This window comes from Geospiza fortis, unplaced genomic scaffold (genome assembly GCF_000277835.1).
Source record: "Geospiza fortis unplaced genomic scaffold, GeoFor_1.0 scaffold366, whole genome shotgun sequence".
Lineage (NCBI taxonomy): Eukaryota > Metazoa > Chordata > Aves > Passeriformes > Thraupidae > Geospiza > Geospiza fortis.
In genome coordinates, this window is record NW_005054342.1 from 3261602 (window position 1) to 3285448 (window position 23847).

The 23847-nt window shown below is 41.1% G+C and overlaps 1 protein-coding gene across 1 annotated transcript in view; it reads left to right on the forward strand.

Annotated features, from left to right (window-relative positions):
- Nucleotides 1–8794: 8794 nt before the first annotated feature.
- P2RY8 (P2Y receptor family member 8) overlaps nt 8795–23847 on the forward strand; it is a 30629-nt gene continuing 15576 nt past the window's right edge. The window contains exons 1-2 of the mRNA XM_005422687.3: nt 8795–8854; nt 12315–12400. The gene's annotated coding sequence lies outside the window, so the exon portion shown is untranslated. The remainder of the gene's footprint in view (nt 8855–12314; nt 12401–23847) is intronic.

Below are 23847 nucleotides of genomic sequence, written 5' to 3' on the forward strand. Positions count from 1 at the left end.
AATCTGTCTACGTAAATTTAGTTTCCTCTTTGCCATCAGTGTTTGTGCTGTTGATCACTGAGTGTTAACACATTGCACATACATTTCCTAATGGTGTTTGTGCTTTATCTGCCATTTCCAGGCATGACCCATCATATTACATACCCCCAAATATCTGAAGTGTATGGCAAAACACAGCACAGCAGAAAATCAGCCCAGTATTCTGCACCTCTCCTCCCTCCAGGCACAGGCCTGGCAGCCTCACCTGCTGCCCAAGGTTTGCTCCCAGGTCCACATCTGCTGTCAGGGAGCCTCAGCCATAAGAGCGGCTCCTTAGGGCTGTAGCCCAGCAGGTTTGCATGAGAGGCTGCCACTCCTCTGGAAACCTGCAGCTAAAAGGACACCTGTCACAGCAACACCTGTCCCAGCAACAACTGTGACAGCAACACCTGTCACAGAAGTACCTGTCACAGCAACACCTCTCCAAGAAACAGCTGTCACAGCAAGTGCCCCAGACGGCTCCTGCCCAGCTACCCGGGCACTCCTATAAAACTCCTATAGGGACAGCTAGATTCACAGGAGTGCTGTGAGGTGGCAGCTGCAGACCTTCCTGACCCATGCTGCTTACTTCCTCCTTTCTTTCCCCTCCCCTCTGCCCCTCCAACACAAGAGCCATAAGCAAGCAGGCTTTTTCCTGAGTCACCTGGAAGTGCATGACCTGCCCTGAATAGGAGAATTCTGGATGCGCAGCTTTGCAAGCGAAGGCAATGAGGATGTCAGGAGCAAGGCTATAGCCCCATAAGGATGTCAGGAATACTGGAATCATTCCAGGAACTGCCATGGTTTACTTCCCCCTTAGCAGAGCTGGGAACATAATTTGACCCTTGCTTTTTTTTGTGTGTGATGGTCTCAGGAGTAATTACAAGAGTAAAAATACAAGACTGATGCATTTATCATAGGAAATAGAATCCAGGTTTCTGATTTAAACTGCAATACAGAGCCCTTTGGAAATATGCACAACCTGACCTCCCCCTCTCACACACCCCATTCCCTTTTTGCAAGAAATAACAAAATTTTTTTTGTATCTTGCTGAAACGATTTCTTAGCAAATGTGTGTCTGGAAAAATCAAGAGCTTTTCTGAATGTAATAGCCATACAATAAATAATTAATGAGCAGTAAGATCATCTGGGTTTTTTTATTTTCCTCTTTCTCTTAAAAAGAAAGAGTAAAAACAGACTTTTCTTGAGACACCTTTAAGCAATGGTACATGATAATTTAAGAAATTGGGTGGAGTACTTCCTTCCTGTAATCTGTTTGTAATGAGTGAGAAGTTAGAGATAAATAGGATGTCTTATGCAACGTCTGAGAAACAACCTTTTAACAGTTAAAAAAAAAATAGTTTTTCCAACCTCCCTGTTGGGCCTAATCCTGAGTCTTCTTAAAGATCCAGATGACAACCTGGTTCTTGGTAGATGGAATTGCTGGTGCTGTCCAGCTGGTAACTCTTTCACCTGTTATTTTCTCTTCTTGCTCAGTAGGCAGGCTTGCTTCTTGCACGCCTTGTCTTGGGGGTAAAAGTAGATTTGACTTCACGGTATTTGTGGTGGCAGACAAGACTTGACAGCATCTGCTTACCCAAACATGGGTGAATACATTTTCCCAGCAGCTGTGTGATGCAAGATGGGGACAAAGGGAAAAAAAACACAATCAAAAACCTGGAGGGATCTCACCATCCTGTATGCAACACCACAGCCTCCTTTTTCAATACCCTCCACTTGAGAGCAGATGGCTGCTCTGAAGCATCTCCTGGCCATATTTCAGTTTGTCACACGTACATCTGGGCAACAAATCAAAAAAACACCTTCACTTTTCAAATATCTTTAAAAAAAACAAAACAAAAAAAAAACCCAAAAGAACCCAAACCCTGAAACACTTTAGTTGATAAAACAAAAAGCAAAATAAACTCCAAAGCATTATAATTTTTTTTTTTCAACTACATATGATAGTTTGCTTCCCTAGGTATTGACTTTTGCAGGAACTGACCATTCTCCTGCTGGTTTTGTCTAGTGGTTACAAGGATGGTCAGCCTGAGGAAAGGCTTTCCCACTTGCATGTCCTTCATTTTGGGTTGGACTAGGTGATCTTCCAACCCAAACCTTGTATTATATCCATGACCTTGGTTAATCAGGGAACGGGCGGGCAGGAAGCATTGGTTTCCTGCCCACTAGCCACTGAAGTGTCTGGTCTGGCTACTGAGGTCTGACAGGAAACAAGTCTGGTAAGTGAGGGACCAAAGAGCCTTGATAGCTGCGGGGGCAAAGTGCATCCCATTGTAAGAGATCAGGTTTGTGGCCACTTGAGGAACCTGGTTGTGCATAAGACTACGGGACCTGATGAGATGCATCCCAGAGTCCTGGGGGAACTGGCCATTGTAGTTGCCAAGCCACTCTCTGATATTCCAAAATTCATTACAATCAGGTGAATTTCCTGGTGACTGGGAAAAGGGAAAGCATTTTACCCATCTTTAAAAAAGATAGAAAGGACTGTGGGAACTACATGCCTGTGAGCCTTACCCCTATGCCTGGGAAGACCATGGAACCTCCCAGAATCTATGCTAAGTCACGTGGAGGATGGGGATGTGACTCGGGACAGTCTGCACAGCTTCACCAAAGGCAAGTTCTGCCTGAAGAACCTGGTGGCCTTCGTCAGTGGAGTGACTACAGCAGTGGACAAGGGGAGAGATGTTGTCTGTCTGGACTTTTATAAGGCCTTTGACATGGTCCCTTCCTACATCCTTTCTCTCTAAGCTGGAGAGAGAGGGACTCAAAGGGTAGATTGTTCGGTGGAGTAGGAATTGGCTGGATGAATTTGCCCAAAGCTGTGTCCCTAGTAACACAGCTTTGACCAAAGCCTTGTCCATACTGATTTCAGTTGGTCAGTCCCTAGGAGTTTCAAGGCATGATCCCTGAAACTGACACCCAAGAATATGTCTGCTTTGGTTGGTGTGGTTTTACCAGCATCTCCTGAGAACTATGGGGAAGAGACTCAAGACAGAGTTCAGTTCTGGGGCAACACTCAATTCCTTCTACCATAAGAGTGTAGAGAGACCACTGCTTTCTGTAGGACCACAGATATTTGTCTCTTGAGCTGACCTCCACTTTGGGAGGGCTTTAGAGCAATGGGGGATGTGGCCATGTCTGCCTGCTCTTAGGGGCTCAGCTCAAACAAATGGCAACTACTGACTACATTTTCTCCCAATATAAGTTACCTTGGGTAAATTTCTCATCACTCTGCTTGTCTCTGTCTGAGGGAAAGTTCCCTCTGTGAAATGCAGTAACCTGATAGACCAAGGTCATGGGTCCTGTCTCCTTCCAACACTTGTCTCACAGAATTAACACCTGAGGTTCTCAGTCCTGAGTCTGGGCCTTAGGCTGAAATTTAGATGCTTTTTTTTTTTAATGACAAACAGAATTGGACTTTACACAACTGGAGGAAAAATACTTCCAATAACTAAACACTAGGTAAGAAGTTCTGATCCCTGCACTTTTTTTCCCTCCTCCTTTACAATGACTGGAAAGGGAGACTCATTTATGTAGGGATAACACTGAAATAAAAATAAGAGCAAGGGGAAGTCACTTTTAATGCTGACTGACTATCACGATTATCAAACTGAAATCTGCCTTGTATGGGTTAGTCAGACCAGCAGTCTGTCAGCAAACGTGCAATTTTCTGACTATTTCAAAGGCAGTTAAAGGTTTTCTCAAAGCTGAGTCAATTCAAGCTAAGGCTCTAGCTGCTTCATACTGTGCAGTTGGATTTATTTCATGCTGAGGTTTTGAACCATCACAATGGAGGCAGTGATCAAAACAGCAATGACAGAGTGATTAGAACCTTAAAAACACCACCATGGTGAGGATCAGAGATAAAAATCTCATTAATGTCTACTAGATCAAGAAACGTGTACTTTATTTTGTGCTGATTAAATTTTTAATTTCAGTCCAGAGGCATTTTTTTCATTTGGGATTTTTTTTTTTTCTAAAAATGCTTTTAGGGGTTCTAGGGACAGCTGGATTCACAGGAGCGCTGTGAGGTGGCAGCTACAGACCTGGAAACAGAGCTCTGGTGTTTCACAAAGTGGGGTTTTGTTTCAGCTGCAGGAAACTGAGACACTTCTTGGTTCTCATTACAAGCATCACTTCCCTCCCAGGAGCAGTCACCAGTCACTGGACCACGGATTTATTTTGTACTGAGAGTATTTCAATATTTTGTACAACATTGAACAGCAAAGACAAATTCTGCATCTGAACTTGCACTCTGATGCACACCACAATGCATCTGATGAGCCTGGTTATTCCGGATTTGGTGGCTGTGCCCCCTGCTTCATCCTGCCTAAGGGCCTTTCCCCCTTTTCTCTGCTCCCTTGCTTCTCCACCCCCTTGCACATCACAGAGTATTAACTCTCCTCTGCCCTCTGTCATCACTCTCCCTCTATTCCTTCACAGACTTTTTCTCACCCCTTGCTTGCCTTCATTCACCCCTTCATTCACCTGAACCTTTGCTGCAAGAAAAACATATGCCAGGAGTCTGCTTTGGAGAATCCCTCCAGTTTTGCACAAAAACCAAGAGGAAAGTGTGAGTGTGTTTGGAGGGGGAGGAGATGTTGAGACTCTGGAAGTGTTGAGACTGTTTGGTTCAGAGGTGGGACCAGGACACTCACATCAGTGTAGAAAGTAGGAAGTTTCCCTGGCTAAGGTAGAACAGATCTGGTTGGAGAGATCCTGGCCCCAAAAAGCTCTGCAGTCCAGTGACTGAAATGCTCCCTCAGAGGATGAAAGACCCATCTCAAACAAAGCAAAGACCCATATCATGTACTACTACCATTGCCACTCAATTAGGCAGCAGGTCTCATTTCATAATGACAGAAATTTCCTATGCTGAAATGAAAGGATGTCAGTTTGAAAACACTGACGTGAATTTTTTCACTTTGAGTTTTTTTCCCATTCATTTGCTCTTGGTTAACATTACACAAAGCTGCAGTTTGGGGGTTGAATAACTGACAGATAAAATGTTTTGACCCTTGAAGGCTGTGACATTGGACAAAGAGCCAGGTCACATCTCACGTGCAAGAAAGAACTCTTGGGTACATATTCTTTCTCACCATACCACCCCTCTATGGGCCTAGAACATCTGTAATGAATCTAACTAGAAGTAATTGGCTGGGATATCTGCTTATTCCTTAAGAACTAATAGAAATGTATCCTTTCTGGAAAGCTCCGCAGGCGATTCCATGTTAGCACTAAAATGGACAATCAGTCATAACTGAGGACTGGAATTTCTTCAGATGTGTAATGCCATCACTGCACAGGTCAACAGAATTGAGCAAAAAAGTTTTGCCACCTGGACAATGAGCACTAAAGTCATGTATTCTGCCTGCCATGTATTCTGTCTTTCCTATCACTCTTGGCATCACAACTCAGTTCTGAGAGTGGGTGAGTGTTCCACAGATTGGAGATAATCAGATTGGTTCTGAATCAGGGGTGGGTCTCCTCATTCTTTTCACTGGTTGCCTGTCTGCCATTCATTCCTCAAAAAAACTCACCTTGCTATGGGACAATTCATGACATGATTATCTCACCTGCCTAGAATGGACCAAGCTCCTGAGCCCTGGAGATCTGCTCAAAACCTCCTGGGCTGGATGACAGAGAAGCAGAAATTCTCAGAAAACTCTTCTCCTTTCCTTCACCTTTGCTATGATACAGGATAGATTCCCCAGACCCTTTTTCCTCCCTCTCTGTTCTGCTTGCCTTCCTTCCACAGATCAGGGACTCCTTCTCTCAGTCTCCTTTGCTCCTGCCACCTCCTCTCAGTTTCATACAGATTTACCCTCCTTCCATCTTCTCACTCCCAAATCACAGGACTTCTTTCTGGAGGTTGCCCACTGTCACACTCCCATATCACTGTACTTACTGTACAGACCTCCCACCACCACCTGTGCAAGCTGCTGACCTCTTTGTGTCCCAGTGCATCTGAAGCTGAGCTCCAACCACACCTGCACAGCTCAGCTCAAGCTGAGATGAGGAACCCCTTGGGAAGATGGAATGACAGCTTGCTTGTTTTCATGTCACAGCTAACATTGTGCCATGTCCTCCCACTGTTAGACATTCCTCTGCTTATGGAATGACAGGCTAGGTCTGTCAGGGAGACCCCAAAGCAGGTCCTGTATTTAGCCTGCAATTCTGCATTCCTTCAGACCCTCCTCAGCTGCAGAAGAGAATCCAATGTTTGCTTCTCTGGGAATAGCATTGCTGTTAATGAATGATAACATTCAGCCTTAGTGCAGCTCCCCAAAACCATTTAATTTTTCTCTTTTTATTATGCAAAGGGTCGGTATGGCCTGAGGCTGGGTAGCCCTCAGAGTCTTGTGCAAATCAGATCCTCATCTGCATCTGCTTCCTCTGGGCTCCAGGAACCAGAGGCACATTCAGGTCAACCTCAAGGCTGTTGCAGATTGACTGGAGAGGAAGACCTCTGCACTGGAAAGATACTGAGGAGCTTTCTAACATCACTAAAAAAAAAAAAAGTCTAAAATGCCACCAGACTAGTCTAAAATGTCTTACACAAAATTCATGTCCCTGTCTCTCAGGAGAACACAGTTGAATTGCAGTTTTTTTACCAACAAAGACAGGATCCCAAATACTCATAGACTGCTTGAAACAGGTCCAGGGAAGACTCTCAAAGTGAACTCCAGAGCCTGCTGGGCTCAGTGAGAAGCTAAATGTGGACTCTACCCAAAGGAAACTCACCCATAAATATTCACACTGTTTCTCATAATCATTCTGAAAGACATGACCGGTGTTTAGAGGGATGCTTTCTTAGCACTTAATTGCTTTCTGAGGAAATTTTAGCATGGCCAAATGAACATCATCAAATTGATTACCTTGTAGAATTAGTATATTTAATTATTAAATAATTTTATTTTCATTATACTGTGTTGTGATATATCGTGTATATTGTACTGTAGCATTAATTAAGAATATACTCATTATAATATTCCAGGACTGTAGAATTTAATGATTTTTTGCCAAAAGTACATGCTGGGTCTTTTCATTCTGAAAGTTTCTTTCCCCAGTTTTAGAGAGGAAAAGCTTCTTTAAAAATTGTAGTGAACTAAAAGTTGAAAAATATTAATTATTTGTAGCCTTAAGGATCAAAAAGTTGAAAATGAAAAACTCTATTTCTAGCCTGGTATATTTGAACTAAAAGAAGATTGTTTAAAAAAATAACAACAAAAGAAGCAAATCTAATTTCATTTTTTGGAGGAGTTTTTAGGGAGTTTGATTTAATATATTTTGTACTCTTTGAAGCTGAGACTGAAACTCCTTCCTGTTTACCTGTGGGCTCATGGTGAGAATACTGACAGTTGGTTTCAATTTTTTATATGTGGAAGTGAGAGGAGTTAAAGCAAGAACTTGAGTCTCCATCCTGCAACCGTCTTCAAATTAAAATGTCCTGGTGTTTCTGCATGCGAAGCTATAGCATCAAGAGCCATAGCTTGAAGAGTCACGCAAACATTTTGTCCTCCATTCCAAGACAGCACTAAGCACCTGCTCAGATCTAGGACCTTGAGCATCCTCATTCTTTTTGTGGTGTACTGTAAAAAGATAAACTTCAAGTGCAGACCAGCCTCATCAGTGTCTTATGGGAGCATGCCTCTGGAGTCTTTGTTACTGGAAATAATCATTAAAACTTAACTTGCAGAGAATAAGGAAAAAAAAGAAAAAAAAAGAAAACAACTTGCAGAGAATAAATAAATTTGTAGTTTTTATAAAATCTTGATTGCATTAAAAAAATTGTGTGAATATATATATATATATATGTAAAACAGAAGAAACTCTTATTTGGATGTTAAAATTCCCACATAAAGAGTCTTGAAAAGTTCTTTTTCTTCCCGCTGTTTATATTCAAGAGTGCCTTGAATGGCAAACTCTGGTGTAGACATCTACAGTGCAAATACCCAGAGCTAGGCAAGACAACCCCATCCCTGTCTCAGAAAACCCCAACATGGGGTCTCTCCACAGGCTCAGAAGCCCAGGTGACAGCTTGGGTTCTGTATGGAGGTGTCCACTCCCCAGAAGCACCTTGTGCTCTTGTGGGCAGCTGGCCTTTAATAGCTTTCAGGCTAGGGGGTGTTTATAAGCTCAGTCTCAAAAATGCCTTTTAGTCAAACATATACCTTTAGGCAAGGAAAACAGGCATGGTTTTAGGCACAGAGGGGTTTTATAGGCAGAGGACTAACTCCTAATACTTTGGGATACCTGCCTTTCAGCTGGAGACCCTCTGTGTATGAAAGTATCATACATCATATGTATATGAAATGCTTGTCCAGTCTGTAATAGATGCCACTCCTTCAAACAACCTCGTTTTTTACCTTGCTCTCTTGGGCACCACAACACTGAATTCATGGTGAGAATGTTGCTCCACTGCTCTAAGCCTCTTCTGTAAATGAGAGTTGGGAGGTCAAGCCATTACTCTAGGTCATTTCTGTATTTCATTACATAAGCATCACTCAACAGTAAAAGGTACTTGGTCACAGTTATGCAGAAGTTTTTCTCTTTCATAGAGGTGATCAGAGTCTTCTCCTCTGTCCACCTGCATATTCTCAGTGTGAAACAGAAATCATGTGTAGGGCAGAGCATTCATTACCAAACTGCCGTGGAACTGTACTTGAAAGACTTCGAAGTAAGGAAGGAGTTAATAGTTTCAAAATAGTCATTTCCTGAGTCCTCTGGTTGGATGAGTAAAAACTTTCAACTATTTCTATTTCTTCTGTGTCATTTAAGAGGCTTTCAAGGTGCACTGTACTTCTCAGACCAGGTAAGGAGTACAGCTTTTCACTTCTTGATTGTTTATTCATAATAGTTTTTCAGAAGAGCCAGACTCAGTCAAGATTGATTTTTCTCCCTCCTATTATTTACATCTGAAGTGAGAACGAAGTTCATTGCAGTCCAAGAAGTACATGTGTATCTTTGTGCCAGATGACTGTAGAAATAAATGAAGAACTGTATGGCTTAATAGTAGAGCAAAGATAGTTAAGAAATTATGTTGCATATATTTAGAGGTCAGAATTATTACAGCAAATACTGCAGTAAAAGAGAAAGAAAATGCATCACCAGTTTTAAGGAGTTCACTCTGCAGGAACCACTAAGAAAATAAGGGGTTCTCAGGTACAGTTTGCTTTAGTGAGGAGAGTAGTAAAAATCATAGCGTGTCTTCAACTCTGATTTTAAAACGAGGAAGAATGAGCTTCTACATATTGGGGACAGAAAAAAAAAATCAAACCCAGATAATTTTGGACCAGTTTTAGTTGTAAATCTGGACCTGATATCTATCTTTAGCATGTACTGTACTCATCCTGAGACTGCTCTGGCAGTTTGCAACAGCCCAACATACACACAGAAGTGACTGTGGAACAATATCATAAAATGATACAATTTCATCAGGCTCTTTTGATGCATAAAAGCTGAACTCAGACAGACGGGTACCAGAAGAAAGTCCCACAACACAGTGCACTTTAGCACACGGCATTTGTTGTTTCTTAATAGATAAGGAGAGGGATTACTTGTGTGAAAATCTTTTTGTTTTGTTTAATAGTTCAGAAACAAGCATAAAGTAGTCATCTGTGGGGAAGTTATTGTAATAATGTACTGTCATTGTGTCACCATACAGAAAGGGAAATTGTACATGCCATGCTGATCCCTGAGTGAAATCATACACTGATATGGCATTTGTGGGGTTTTTTAAGACTCAAGGGGTTTTTTTGCATTTGCGGGTTTTTAAGTCTTTGCTTGTTATCAGTTTTGATGTTTGGATATTGACTCCTTGAATGTTTGCTTTAAACGCTTTCTGGATTTTATACAGAGTAGAATCTAGTTAAGACTTTTAACAGCATTTGTTTGATTCAGACACAAAATTTCCATCCCTCTTGGGACTTCATTCTTAAATCATTTCCTCTTTATTTGTGAAATTGCTATTAGAGTAGCAATTGGACCTCTGTAATGAATTTCACGCTCAACAGACTCAATGATCCACATGAAGTTTTGTCACCACATCTACAGATGGGGACTTAATACGAATCTCAGCTGATGCCAGACTTGTGCCCTGGTTTTTACAGCTGCCCCATGCAAGCAATCTGATCAAGAACCCCAGTCTTCCCTTGCAAACAGCTGTGTCAGTTTAGAAACAACCAGAGAGCATGTCACCCTTTTGCTAGGGAAGAGACTGTGGCACGGGTAGAAGCACTTGCATCAGCCTTAGTCTTAGTTTGAACATCAGTGCTAAGCAATTTGCAGTTCCTTAGGGGTCTGTATGGCCTTAGTTGGTAAATTCTTGCAGCCTTTGCCATAGTTTGCTGAAGGAAAGGTGGCTGAGGTGTGCCTATAGTTCTGCAGCCGCATTTCCCAGTTACTGAATAGGCATGGCTCAAGGGAAAGTGCTCAGCAGCTTTGTGTGGGAAGAGCAAACAGAACCCAGGCATCCCCTGTCACCAACCAGCATCTTACTCACTGCTCGTGTATTCACCTTCTGTCTTTGCAGCGTGGGTTTGGGTTCAACTCAGATGCATCTGCCCATGCAGATAATTAGGCTTTCACTGATGACTGTTAGTGCAGAAAAGGCCAGCTCAGGTGATATGAAATGTTTGCTCTCGGTGCCCTCTTTCAGCATCAGTATCTTTGTTTGATGTGGAAAAAGGGTGAACTCCTCTGTCGGAGGCTGCATTGTGTTATGTGCAGCGGTTACGTGTAACAGCACTGAAAACAAACAAATAGCAGAAAGGTGATTCATTGTATGGCAGCTTTGGTCTGCCACAGTAACTGCTGCGTTCTGGTCAAGCGGCAAGAAGGGAGAAACCCAGACACAACTCAGCCACAACAAGTTGTTTTGTGATAGACTCCCCTGTCCTGCTCAAAAATGAAGGCACACCAAGACTGTGTCACCACACGTCTAAAATACGTGCTGGTGTTGTTCACTTGTATTGCCACTTACAAACTTCACACTTGCACAGTTTCCAGATAAAAAGTCATTTTGAAACACAAGTTCAGGGGGTTTCACTGCTAATGTTTGCAAAGCTTTCAGATGGACAGAAGGGAGGTTTTCTTATGAGGCATATTTATTGACACTGTTCCATGCTCTTCACAGCATGAAAAAGGAGCTTGAAAATGTAGCTCTCCTCTGAAAAATGACATTACAGAAATAGCACTACACTTTGGACCTTGACTACTGCCTCCAGAATTCCTGGATGAAATGAGCTCTATTTATAATTAAATGTCTGTGGGATTGTTGTTTTGGCTTGATTATTCTTACTGACAGCTCTCAAATGGGAAAGTCAAGCTGGTGTTCCTCTTGGGCTTACTATTTATACACAGGAAATCTGAAAGGGACTCAGCCTGAGAGTTAAAGTTGTTACTTAAAATAGGTTTTAAATGGGTAATATTTTTTGTCTAAATTTAGTTGCTAATCAATCAGAAATATCCCACAGGATTAATTTTCTACATCTTTGAATCAGGTAATGTCAGTTTGATTCCAATCCAAAAATCATATATTTTTGATTGGAAGCCTTCTGTCCTTACTGAAATTTCCCATTGGTAATCTTATTTTTCAGTGTTGATGAATATTTAACTAAAGCTAAATATCAGAGAAAGAGAGAGAAAAATCTGTGTATGCTTCATGCAACAGCTCAATAATTAAATACTGGATTTTAGCTGTCATTGATATCCTAACAAAGAGATTCTCCCTTTTTGCACACAGACTGATGAGGGTTCAAGAGTTGTTCAGGCTGGGGCCAAGGATCTGTAAGTTTGGTCATCAAGAGCTGCACATTTTTGTCGTATTTTCACACTACCGCATGAAAAATTCAGGCTCACAGCTGGTGAATTGAAAATCCTTGCGTGCCCAACTGCTGACTAAATCTTGAAATAAGAACAGAAATTACACCTTGCTATGGTCGTGAAGAAGCAGCTAGGGCTACTTACTCTGAGATATCCTGCACCTGATTCACATCTGCACAAATGAGAAGGGAAAACAGCAAACCAACAAGAAGTATGTGCTCTTTTATCTTCTCTTCATCTTCAGATTATATTCTGAAGCATTAGTAGTCCTGCACAGGTATATTTTACAGCTAGTGAACCATATTTTTAAGGCTGTGAAAGAAAATAGAGAATGTTATCAGTGCTTGTCACTGTCACTGTTTGTAATTATCTTTAGATATGCCCTCTTCTTTTTTTTTCTTTCTTTTTTTTTCCCCCTTAAAAGATTTCTTGTTTGTTCCTTTCTGCAGATCTTACTCATAGAGGAAATCTGATCTGCTGCAGCACGGAAACATCAGCAGTGAGATGGCGAGACAAATTCCTTAGGGAGCTGCTTGTAAGTCTGGTCAACATTTAAGATGAAAAGTTTTGCATTTTCTTTGGCAGGATGTTACATGCAGAGTTTAGCTGTATGAGGCAATTGCTGAGGCAATAAGGGAATATTCAGGAACGCAAGCTTTGAGTAGGTGAGTAAGCACAAAGGCAGAAATTATCTTATTAGGATTTTCTCTTTCCTCCATGCCCCCCCCCCCTTACAACTTCTAAAAACATGATTGGTCTTTGAGACTCACTAAATCATGGCCAATTGAAATCCTGTTCTCCAGAATCCTGATCCTGAATACACTGAATAGACCCCACTTTAGGGCTGCAATGTTTCAGCAGTTGAAAGCTGTGAGAATAAGCCTTTTGTACTTTTGTTGCTTCACCTTGAGACAGTCAAGCAGTGTAGGGATTAAAGGGAAATCCCCCTGGAACACAGGCAGTGGTGAGAGATAGGGTAGGAAACTGCGGATAAGTCAGCAGTGAAATGGTGAGGATGAGACCAAAAAAAGGAAAACTGGTAGTGCAAACTTGGGGTAGATGAGAACAGAGGGTGGGATCTGGAGAGCAGTTAACAGGAGGAAGAGACACTTTGGGTTACATGATGATGATGATGATGATAGTGGATTTGTAGAGGACAGCAAGGTGTGATTCTTTCATGTCTTTCCCCCAAATACTCTGGAGAAACCCCTGAAATATCCAGGTCTCAGAAACATAGAAGTAAATCTTGGAGGCAGCACAGGTGTGTCTGCACCCTCTAGTGGGCTACAGAAAATTATTTTACCCAGCAGAAAATTACATTACACAGAATATACTTTTACCCAGCAGACCCTTTCCACTTCATTTCCTGGGACCAGTCATATTATGGTCTTTAGCATATTAGACACACCTGTAATAACTGTTTTCAGCCTCTATAACATGATACTGCATCCAAACTTCTTTTTCTGGGATGATCTTTTGTCTGTCATATCTCCTGAACTATACAGGAAGTTGATTGTGACTCGGAGTTCTTTGAGGGAGCATTAGCTGGTGTGAAACAAAACCATGCCAGAACTGTAACAGCCCAGCAGTTGAATTTCATGATCTGAGCGCTGTTCTGACACTGTTAAATTTACTAATATTGACATGCTTTACGTGTAGTAAAATCTCCCTTGTGCAGGTGATATACTCTTCATAGTCCTAAGGGTAAATATTACAGAATAATACTTCAGCACAAAAAAATCAATGAACAACCTGTTAAGTGGGAGACCATTTCCTGTCTCATTGCTCAGCTCTCATCTACTTGCTGCTGGAGGACATATTCTGACTGAGATGTAGAACTACAGGAAAAAGCAAAGCCGCTTTGTGATTTTAGAGACTGAGTAATGTTCTGGGAAATATGATTCTGCCACTAATTCTACCTGGGAGTAGATGCTGATAAAAGCTTTTGTGATGGTCACAAAAAGGTCACCTTTTTAAGAAAAGGATACATGTGAAATGCCTGAAATGGAGCTAGGATGGAACTTCAGAACTTCAGCTCTGGACAGGCAAAATTCTGATGCAACCTCTGAGTACTGGGGGATTATACCATAGTAGTTGCTTCTTATAACACAAGATAGCAGTATTTAAGATACTTAGAGACAAAAATAGAGAATATATCCATTAGCAATAATAAGAACAAATGGATTTTGGCAGGACTGAGAAAGCTGGTCAAGTGCCACCAAGGAGAATGCTTAAAGAATGTCAGTGAAACTGTTTCTTCTTTACATATACAGGTACTTGCTTTTAAAAAGGTCAAAGAGTAGGAACTAGTATAACTCCTCCTCTAGAGCATGCTCCTAGGAGAAAGAGTGGGCAAATTCAACTCTGTTCTTTGGAAAGTATTTAATGTCTTATCCACCCCCTTCCTAGGTAGTAAGCTAGAACTATGGACTAGGCTGAATTGCACCCAGCTAGTAGAAGCTGGAACAGCAAGCAAAAGAGGATAAAAGAGGTCAGAAACCTGAAATACCATTCAGCTGGGAGGCTAAAGACCTTATCTCTAGTCTTGTCTTCAGAGACAGTTTCACAGTAATCACTGGATAATTCCAAAGGCCAAACTAAAGCCTAGATTCCAGGCCATGTGCACTTGACGGCTGCCTTCGTCACTAGACTAGAGAATCACTTGCCCTCCTTCATGGTGTTTTCATCTTTTCCTGAGTTGCTGTGTTAATAATTTTGTAGTGTGCATCTCTGATGTGAAAGATGAGCAGTAACCAGAAGCTTTGTGGCTAAAGCAGTCTCCAGCTCAGATAATCTAACTCCCATGGTCAGACTTGGAGGGCAGCTTAAGGCTTCTATTTCCTGAAATTAACCACTGCATTATTGTTCAGACAGGGAAAGGAAGTGTTTTTCTTCTATCAACCATCTCTTAAAAAATTGTAGCAAATTATATTTGGGCCCCAGAAAGAAAAGGCAACGGGGAATTTTAACAAAAGAAACTTTGGCAAAGGGGTTCAAGGTCTCCCTGTATTTTCTCTGTGAGAGTATGTTCTGTGAGAATTACTATTTTTTCCCCCAAATTTTCATGTTTTTAAGGCTCATTCTCTGTCAGCACTGGATGATCTATGTGTGTGGCATGTGAGGTGTGCTGACTTAACACTGTTCCTTATAATTTTTCTGACTATTTCAGATCCTATTCTGAGACACCAAAGCCTTCACTGGCGCCTTCATCCTTCCACCCATGTGATGCTTATCTTACAGAGCTTGAAATTCTGTTTCAAATCTGGTTTCAAGGGGTTAAGCTTTCAGAAACAGGCACCAACTCTGAGTTCCTAATTTTCAAATGCTTATTAAAAGATATCTGGATCTGACTTGCTGAGAGTATTGAGTACTCATAAAAATCCAGGTATGGTCAATAGAAGTGTGGTTTTGAAACAGTAACATTTTATTTAATGCCAAATGCTCTTAGAAATCAGGTGCTAACTAACTCAGGCCCTTCATTCCTCACATTCCTTTTTGTAATACGGGGTTCAATAATCTTTATATTAGAGGAAGGCTGCAAATAAGAAATTTGTAGGTGTTTCTGAAGCACTTTGATGCTGTAACACTGGATGTCATAAAAATGCCCCAAAATAAATTGTTTATTTAGTATTTAGGACAAGAGTTTGAACAGTGCATTTTACATAGGGCATAGTGTCATTTATTGAACAATCAAGAGAAAAAAGTCGAAATTTTTCTGATAGGGTCTTTGGAAAATTGCTGGGAAGGCATTGGTTCCAACAGAAATCAAGTGGAAAAAGGCAAGCTTAAACATGTCCATTTTCAAGCCTGTGACTTGTAGAGTTTCTTGGCAACTGAGTTCAGTTAGAATAGAGATAGAGAATCTTGGCTGATTTCCTGTCTTCAGCCTGTTGACTTACACCATTTCACAAGTAGGATCATTCAGCTAAAAAGCAACCAGGGGAACCTGCTGATGAAATTCTGGCTCTCAAAATCTTCAGCTGTTTATTTATTCAGGCTGCTAGAACAGTAGCCTTACTGAGATGAATGGGCATTGTGAGCATTTTAACACGGAAGGAAAACACACGACATTTTCATAAGGGATACCTTCTCTTCCCCTCAGTCACATGTCTCTGCAAAGCTCTGATCTCAGTTACATAGTGTTTAAATCCTCAGTGCACAGATCAGAGCTGCTGGGGTCTTTAGAAACACACAGTTAGTCAAAAAGTTTGCAACCTATCCGTGATTGCAGCTAACAGAAGCTAGCTGCTAGCGCGTGAATGTGAGACTGAGTTAAACCAGAAGCAAGATCAAGACCTTAAGCTGGACTAAACACTGCCTTGCACATTGCATACATCTCCTTATCAGCCTGATTTGTGACCTAAATCTGTATATCCCTGTCACAGAAAATCACTGGAACCCAGACTTTCACACAAAGATGTGCCTTCTTGGTCACCCATTTTTCCCATATGTCTTTAACACCTCTAAGAGGATGAAGAATGAAGTTTCCTGTTACATGTCTGGCATTTGCAAGCTCAGTAATTCTCAGCAGTGCAGACACATAATCTTAAAATCTGGTGTTGGTGGATAAAATAGCCTCACAAACTCATCACTGAGGTTTTTCATGGTGAAATGCATGTTAAATGTTTGACATTTAAAACCATATATACTTGTGAAATTTTTTTTTTGCGCTTTTTAAATGAAATGCTTTTTACCAGCACCTCTTCTCTGAGAAACAGGACACGGCACAGTTTTACATGTTATAGTAAGCTGACAGGTTTGCTCAACTCACATGTCTGTTCTGCCAATGTTTGTGGGTTGAGTACATAATTATCCCCACATGACAGGGGCAGAAATCATAGCCAATATGTATGTCAATAACAAATATGATGGGTTTACCCTGGGCTTGGAGATGTAGATGTTTACACTGAGTGGGGTGGATTCTCAGCACTTCCCAGTTTTCGCTGCTGCAGTACTGCAAAAACCAACTGCAAACTCTCCCAGCAGTGCCTGGGAATCTCTTTGTTAAGTGTGGAGCACCAGCATGTGGAAAGACTTTTGCTGTGTCAGTTAGCAGGGGAGAGCAGAGAGAGAAAGGAATCAATCATATTACAGAAAAATCAGTTCCTTTGGTTGTGCCTGTTTTCTGACTGCTTCAACTTGTCTTTGGGACGACAGTAGTCATGAGTGTAAAAGGAAAAAGTGGTGGTCAGAAACAGAATTATTTAGGTTGGAGAAGACCCTCAAAGTCATGGAGTCCAACCCTTTAACCCAGCACTGCCAAGTCTGTCACTAAACCATGTCCTGAAGTGTCACATCTACACATCTTTTAATTACCTCCAGGAATGGTGACTCCACCATTTTCCTGGGCAGCCAGTTCAAATGCCTGACAACCCTTCTGTGAAGAAATTTTCCTATTATTCAGTCTAAATCTCCCTTGGGTTTACAGGCCAACCTGAGTCCATTTCCTTTTTTCCTATCAGTAGTTACTTGGGAGAAGAGACCAACCCCCACCTGGCTCCAACCTCCTTTCAGGTGCTTGTAGGGAGTGATAAGGTCTCCTCTCTTCTTCAGACTCAACATGCCCAGCACCCTCAGCTGTTCTTGTGCTCCAGGCTCCGTTGTCCTTCTCTGTACATTCTCCAGGACCTCAATGTCTTTCTTGCAGTAAGGGGCCATAAAACTGAAAATCTTTGCTGTCTTCAAAAGCGCATGTGGTCACCTGGAGATTTGACTTTCTCAGGTTTGAAATAAAAACTCCAGTGTTGCAACTTGCCATTGCCAATGATTTTCTTGTTCACACTAATGTGCTACAGGAGCTATAAATGCTCCCCTGTCCATACCTGCCACAGCAAAGTAAAAATGTTCACACCTTCTATGTATCATCAGGTTAAACTTTTCTAGTAAATCCAAAGAAAATAAGTAAGGGTATGTTCACAAAGAACCACCCAGAAATTCAAAGTGTGCCAGGTATTAGAAATAAAGCCATGCTTATATATTAAAGATATTTTGGTGTCCAGCTATGGGCCCAAGAGGACTGAATGCTAGATGCTTTCACTTCCTTCAATGGAAGATAAATATATGGTTCATTCATAAATAAGGTCTGTCACATGTTGGGTCAAGCAGGATTTGGTGCAAGATTTGCAGACTGATATTTGCATCCACAAGAAATACTTTGTCTTCTATTCTGAGCTACATTTTTCTTGTTTTGACCCCAGACAGAAAAAAGCACTAAGTGAAAGGCATTTTGAACAGTGAGGATGAGACAGTGGCACTTCCCGGCAAGGGGAGATAACACCAGCATGTATGGATCCAGTGACTGTGGAAACAGTAGAAAACACTGGTCTGTTTTCTTACTATGAATTGCAGTGAAATATTACATAATGAATGTTTTCCTTATTGCCATTGCACAGACCTACAAACTTCTCCTGAATTATTACGACCATTACACACAGAAAACCATAAGCAGTTGCAGTAATCAGGGAGAGGAGCTAAAAAACATTAGGTGGAATTATAAATGTCTGAATTTCAGGCTTTCATCCAGCCAATTCACATTTTTTGAGAAAAAGAGAGAGGAGAAAAATAGACTCATGTACACAGGCCAAAGATCCTTTTCAGACAAAACTGGACAGCAGCTGGGCTCAGTGGCTCTCTGGGTTTTATTTACATTCTTGCTTCTATGTTAAGGATAAAATGAACAAATGTGTGATACCTGTTCTGGCCGACAGTTACCCAGGACATTCCCTTCTGGATTGTCCTGTATAACATCCTTCCCCTACAGATGAGGCTACATGCTCACCCACAGACTTCATTTGTCTGGTAAGAAAGTGTACTGAAATACCAGAGTCTTTCACCTCTAAGTCTAAGCAGCCCAGCTGGTTTCTGTAAATAGCGTTCATTGACTGACTCAGAGAAAGAATTGCCTGGCCCAGCATCTCAGTGTAGGTTTTCTCTGTTATATCCAGTGTGCTCCAATGAGCCCTAGCCCTCAGCTTCCATTTCTGCAGCCCAGTGTCACTGTATCCCTTTACTTTCTTCTGGGGGGGTGACAATAGGTTCAGGCTGAGCTTTCTGCATGGACATTATTGTCTCAGTGCTCTCCCCCCTCCTCCAGAGAAATGTGCTGTAAAGACTTGTGGGGGCTTATTTCCTTTTTCAGATCTGAGCCAAAGCTTAAGTCTCTTGATGTGTAGCCATCAAAGGCATCAAAGATAAATAACTCACAGCAGTGCTGATAAATAAATATCTCGCAGACTGTTACTCACTGCCTTACTGTTTCATGTTCAGAGTTAAATGGGATTATATAGAAGCAGAAGGTTAAGCTTGCAGTAATTAAACTTCTAAATAGTTTTGAACATCAAAATTAAATGTTTTCAATTTTATCTATTTATTTTATACTTATTTTATTCACATTTATTTCACTTACGAAATTAATTAGTCCTAAACCATCCTTAATCTAAATCCTTTCCACAACAACTCACAGTGGTGAGAAATTATGTCACAGATTTTGGCAAGGCCCTACATACAGACAATTGCAAATGACAGCACTTTTTTGAATACGTCTGCAACGTGTCTCATGCATTAATTTTTTTATATGTTAGGGCTACAAAGATTGCATTGCTACTGAATCACTACTGTCGATCATGGTAAATGACAAGAGTATTTCCCCAGTGGAGAAACAGCCAAATATGGTACAGTTTTTTAAAAGCCAACAGAGATCTCAGATCAGAATTACAGAGTATGTAAATGTTCTTTGCAAATCAGTTTGTATTTATTTTTTGACACTGACTGTCTCAGTGTCCTTTGTGGTAAACCTCATGAAGGGTTTTAATGTGCTTGCTCTGTTTTACATACTTTTGATCCACTCATTCTCAAATTAAATAACTAGATAGAAAAAAAAATGTGCTACCCTTCACTGAAATGGTTTGGAAACCAACCTCTCTTCTCCTTATTAGAAATAATCTCTTCACTTCATGTTTCAGTCTGGTGGGTAAGAAAACTGCTTTTTTTTTGGCTAAAAGTGTAGTGTTTCCAATTCTGAAGTTCTCATTGCAGTTTCCACTAGTTATGAACACCCACACCTCCAGGGGAAAAAAAATGAAAACACCTCGGTTGGGGCTCTTCTGTGTTGTTTATACACCATTTAAAATGTTATCAAGTATTTCTTAACCTTTCTCTTTTCTTAAAAGCAGATTGTTTCAACCACTACTTCCTTATTTCTCCTCCCTTCCTCTTAACTCTTTAATAGGGGATCTCTACGTGTGCCTTTCTTCTTAATTTCCAGTCTATGAATAAGTTGATCTGTCCATCCTTCCAACCAACTGGGATTATGAAAGCCAAGCAAACTTTAGGGTAGCTTTTCATCAGAACAGCAAGATAGAGTTGAAGAGTTGACAACAGTTTGCTAGGAGTGTGGGAGAGGTTGTGTCAGTCTTTTACCACTGAAAATCTTGTAGTCCTCCCATTCATCCTTCTGACAGTTTTATTTTGACAGCCTGCATCACAGATAGCATCGTATGGTCACCACACAACACTGAAAATGACTTGATCATCTGCTGCTTTCCGCAAACCTTGTCCTTCACAGTGATGTACCCCCATAGCCACTGATAGGAGTTAGTCATGCCAGCAATGACAGGATGTCACAAGAGATAGCTGAGGTCTCGTGCTGGCACAAGAAGGTGTGTGTGATCGTCTCCATGTATGTCCTGTGAGCCTTGTTCTGTTAAAAAAACATTGGATTGATCTTTGCTCTGAGACCAGCCTGAGCCTTGTTATATCTCCATGAACACAGCTTTCATTCTCACTGGAGTCCTTTTCTCTGGCCTGGCTTCCTAGGTATTTCCCTGTGTAATTTGCCACCCTTGGCAGAAAATGCAGTCAGTGTAAGTATGGGATCTTTCTACTGTTCTTCTCCCACTCCAGCCAGGAAGGGGGAATGTGTAAAGGATCTTAGCAAGATGTAGAGCAAGTAGATACCTATACCCCTGTAGGCTGAAGCTCATCATCATGAGATCATCCATCTAAACAATGCAGGAATTCAGGAATTTTTGTTCAACTGGAAACAGCTCTACTTCACCCCTGCCTGTCGCAGGGGGAAAAGATACACAAACACTCAGCCAGGCAATTTGCAGTGAAAGCATCACACACACCTACCAAACTCACCCTCACACACTTCTGCAAGCACCTTATATCTGCCTGGGGGAAGGGTGTTAAAATGTGCAGTTGAGCCAGGTAGCTTTTCTATGCTGAATGTCTTTCCTAGTCTGCTGGGACAGGATATCTGTTCTCAAAGAGTTTAGCAAGACATTTTAACTCCATGATCTAGAAGACTGATTGAGTGCCAGTTAATTCTGGAAGATCTGCCAGAGTTCTTGAACTAGAGAAAAGCAATTGGCACTGCAAGAAAAGCAGAAAAAGGAAGTATTTTTATTTGACTGCCATTGATTCTTACAGTAGAGGATGAAGACCATCTATCCAGTGTGGTACTATGCTCACCAATGGATGATTTAGCTAGGAGCATAAGAGATTCTTCTGCAAAAGGAGCATAATCCCAGGAGGTAGAGCAAAGCAAATGTTTATTTGTGATTCACATTATATGCCTAGCATCAGGCCTCTGCCTGTTCATGTGCCTGACCTTCTTGTTCGGATCCATTGAAACCCAACACTGAAGGAGAAAATTTCCATCACAGGTGGAATTTCCAATTTCTGATCTTTATGCTAGCACTGAAAGAGGCTTTAGGAACCTAAATACTCTTTTGTTGTCACTCAGTGCTCTTCGCTTAGTTAGTTAGTAGAATGAACGTCTTCAGCTGTTCAGCTTTTGCTAAAGGGCACTATCATCTTCAGCTGTTCAGCTTTTGCTAAAGGTGCCATTACAAAAATTATGAACCCCAAGCATTAAGTCCTCAGAAACCCATATATCCTAATACCCAGCCCAGGCTGCAGGCCTGAAATCACAGTTGTTGAGTGGGGGGAAGACTGTTCCTTGTGCTGTATCAGTTCGAGAACCTAGTAAACCATAAACTGCCAAAACACTTATTGAAGTACGTCCTCCATGGGATACAGAAGGAAGCAGGATGTCAATGCCATGTGCCCTTTAGTCCTGTGGATACTTAGGGCAGTCCCTACAGACTATGGACGTTTACCTGGCCTAATTGGAGCCAAGCATTCTTGCAGAAATGCATTAATCATAATGTTATTTATCTACAAGTTGTCTTTACTCCTGCAGCTGAATTTGTTTCAGGTTGCATAGTACCACTGTGACATAAATTCCATAAGTGAGAAAAACAAACTCTAGTGTTTGTTTAGTATTAGAGAGGAGAAGACATCCAAAATGCAGTTCCTATTTCAATGTAATTTATATATTTTCTGTGAATCAACTAATAGAAAAGCCTATTGCTTGATGGGGGGGTGGGGGAGAGAGTAGATTTAAATCTCCTCACTCTGATGAGAGAAATAAATTCATATCTCCTACTTCCCCATTGTGTGATATTTAGGAAGCGTGAATAGTACTCTTTTTGCTGGTTTGGATACTTCTGGGTTTTATGAGATAAGACAGAGGCAAACATCTCACTGCAGGAAAAATTTCAGGGGTAATACGTGGTTGTATCTAGAGATCTCCTTGAAATCCTCACAAAGGGTGTGGAGGTTTTCACACACTTCCTCTGAAGCTTTCTCAGAGACTAAGGTGTTTCTGTCTAGCTTTCTTGCTGTTCAGTGTCCTGGTTTTCTGTATTTCATGGTGAAATGCCTAACTATGAGCTGATGAGGTGGGGACATCTCAGACCAGGCCATGGAAACTACTTGGCAGTAGCAGGCAGGTGCAAAAACTTGCATTTCTACAACCTAAGGTAGAGTAGGTGTGGATGGTGGTGCACTGGGCTCTCTCAGTGGGTTTACATTCTGTTTTAACTCCTCTAGGTACTTGCTACTCTCCTGTGTCTGTCTTTTTCTTTTTTCTTTTTCTTTTCTTTTTTGTGATTGAGCAAATCTAACCACAATCTCTTTTTACACCCAGTTTCTAAAGAAAGTCTTTTGCCTGGTTTTCAGCTAAACTGTTGCTTCACTAGTAACAAGAATGAGACATCAGAAATCCAGTATACAAAATAGTATATTGATTCTGTAATATGAGGCATTCAGTCATTTGAGAACCAGACAATCTTACAGTACCCTGCAGTTTGTGGAGATTTTTCCTCTTAGGATATTATTACATTATTATAATTCATGCCAAAAAAAAATCCACTATCTCTAAAGAAATACTTATTTATTTTGATAATTGATTTAGGAAGTCTCATTATATCATCAGTTAAAGTTCAAGGAAGTGCTCAATTTCAAAAGTGCTCAATTTCTTTTTTTTTTAATGTTCTCCTTATAACTCTTGTAACATTTACAAAGCAAGACACTAATCTGCCTTGAGCCATCAGCAGCAAGGTAACTGAGTTGTGCAAAAAATATTAGCATTATTTAAAGAAAAAATTATATGAGATTAGGAAAGTTACTTTTCAGAAGGCATTGAGCAAGTGAGAGCACTGGAATTTAAGATATTCTGCTATCATCCTCAAGAACACACCTACAGTCTTGCCAACTCTTGCCAATCCAGTCAGCCCTCAGAAGAGACCTGATTCTTAATCATCTACCTCTTGTAATTGCAAGGAGGCTTTTTCACAAAGAGATGCAAAGAAGTCATTAACATTTTCATCTCCTTATTGACATGGCTCTCTGCAGGAACAATAATGAGGAACCTCTCTGTGAGTGCTGCCTTCAGTCCACTTCATCCCAGCACTTTAGAAGTGGTTTTGGAGTGCCAGATCCTTTTATACAGTTCGGTAAGGAGGCTCCTGACTCTAATCTAGAAAGTCATATTGCTTTGGATACTGTGGCATTATGGGCAGGCCACAGACATACTGGTCAAAGTATTGTTGCCATGTTCTCATTGACAGTTTTGGCAGCAGGAGACAAATTGTGTTGTTTTGTTTGCTTTTGCTTTTGCAGAAGCGTACAGGG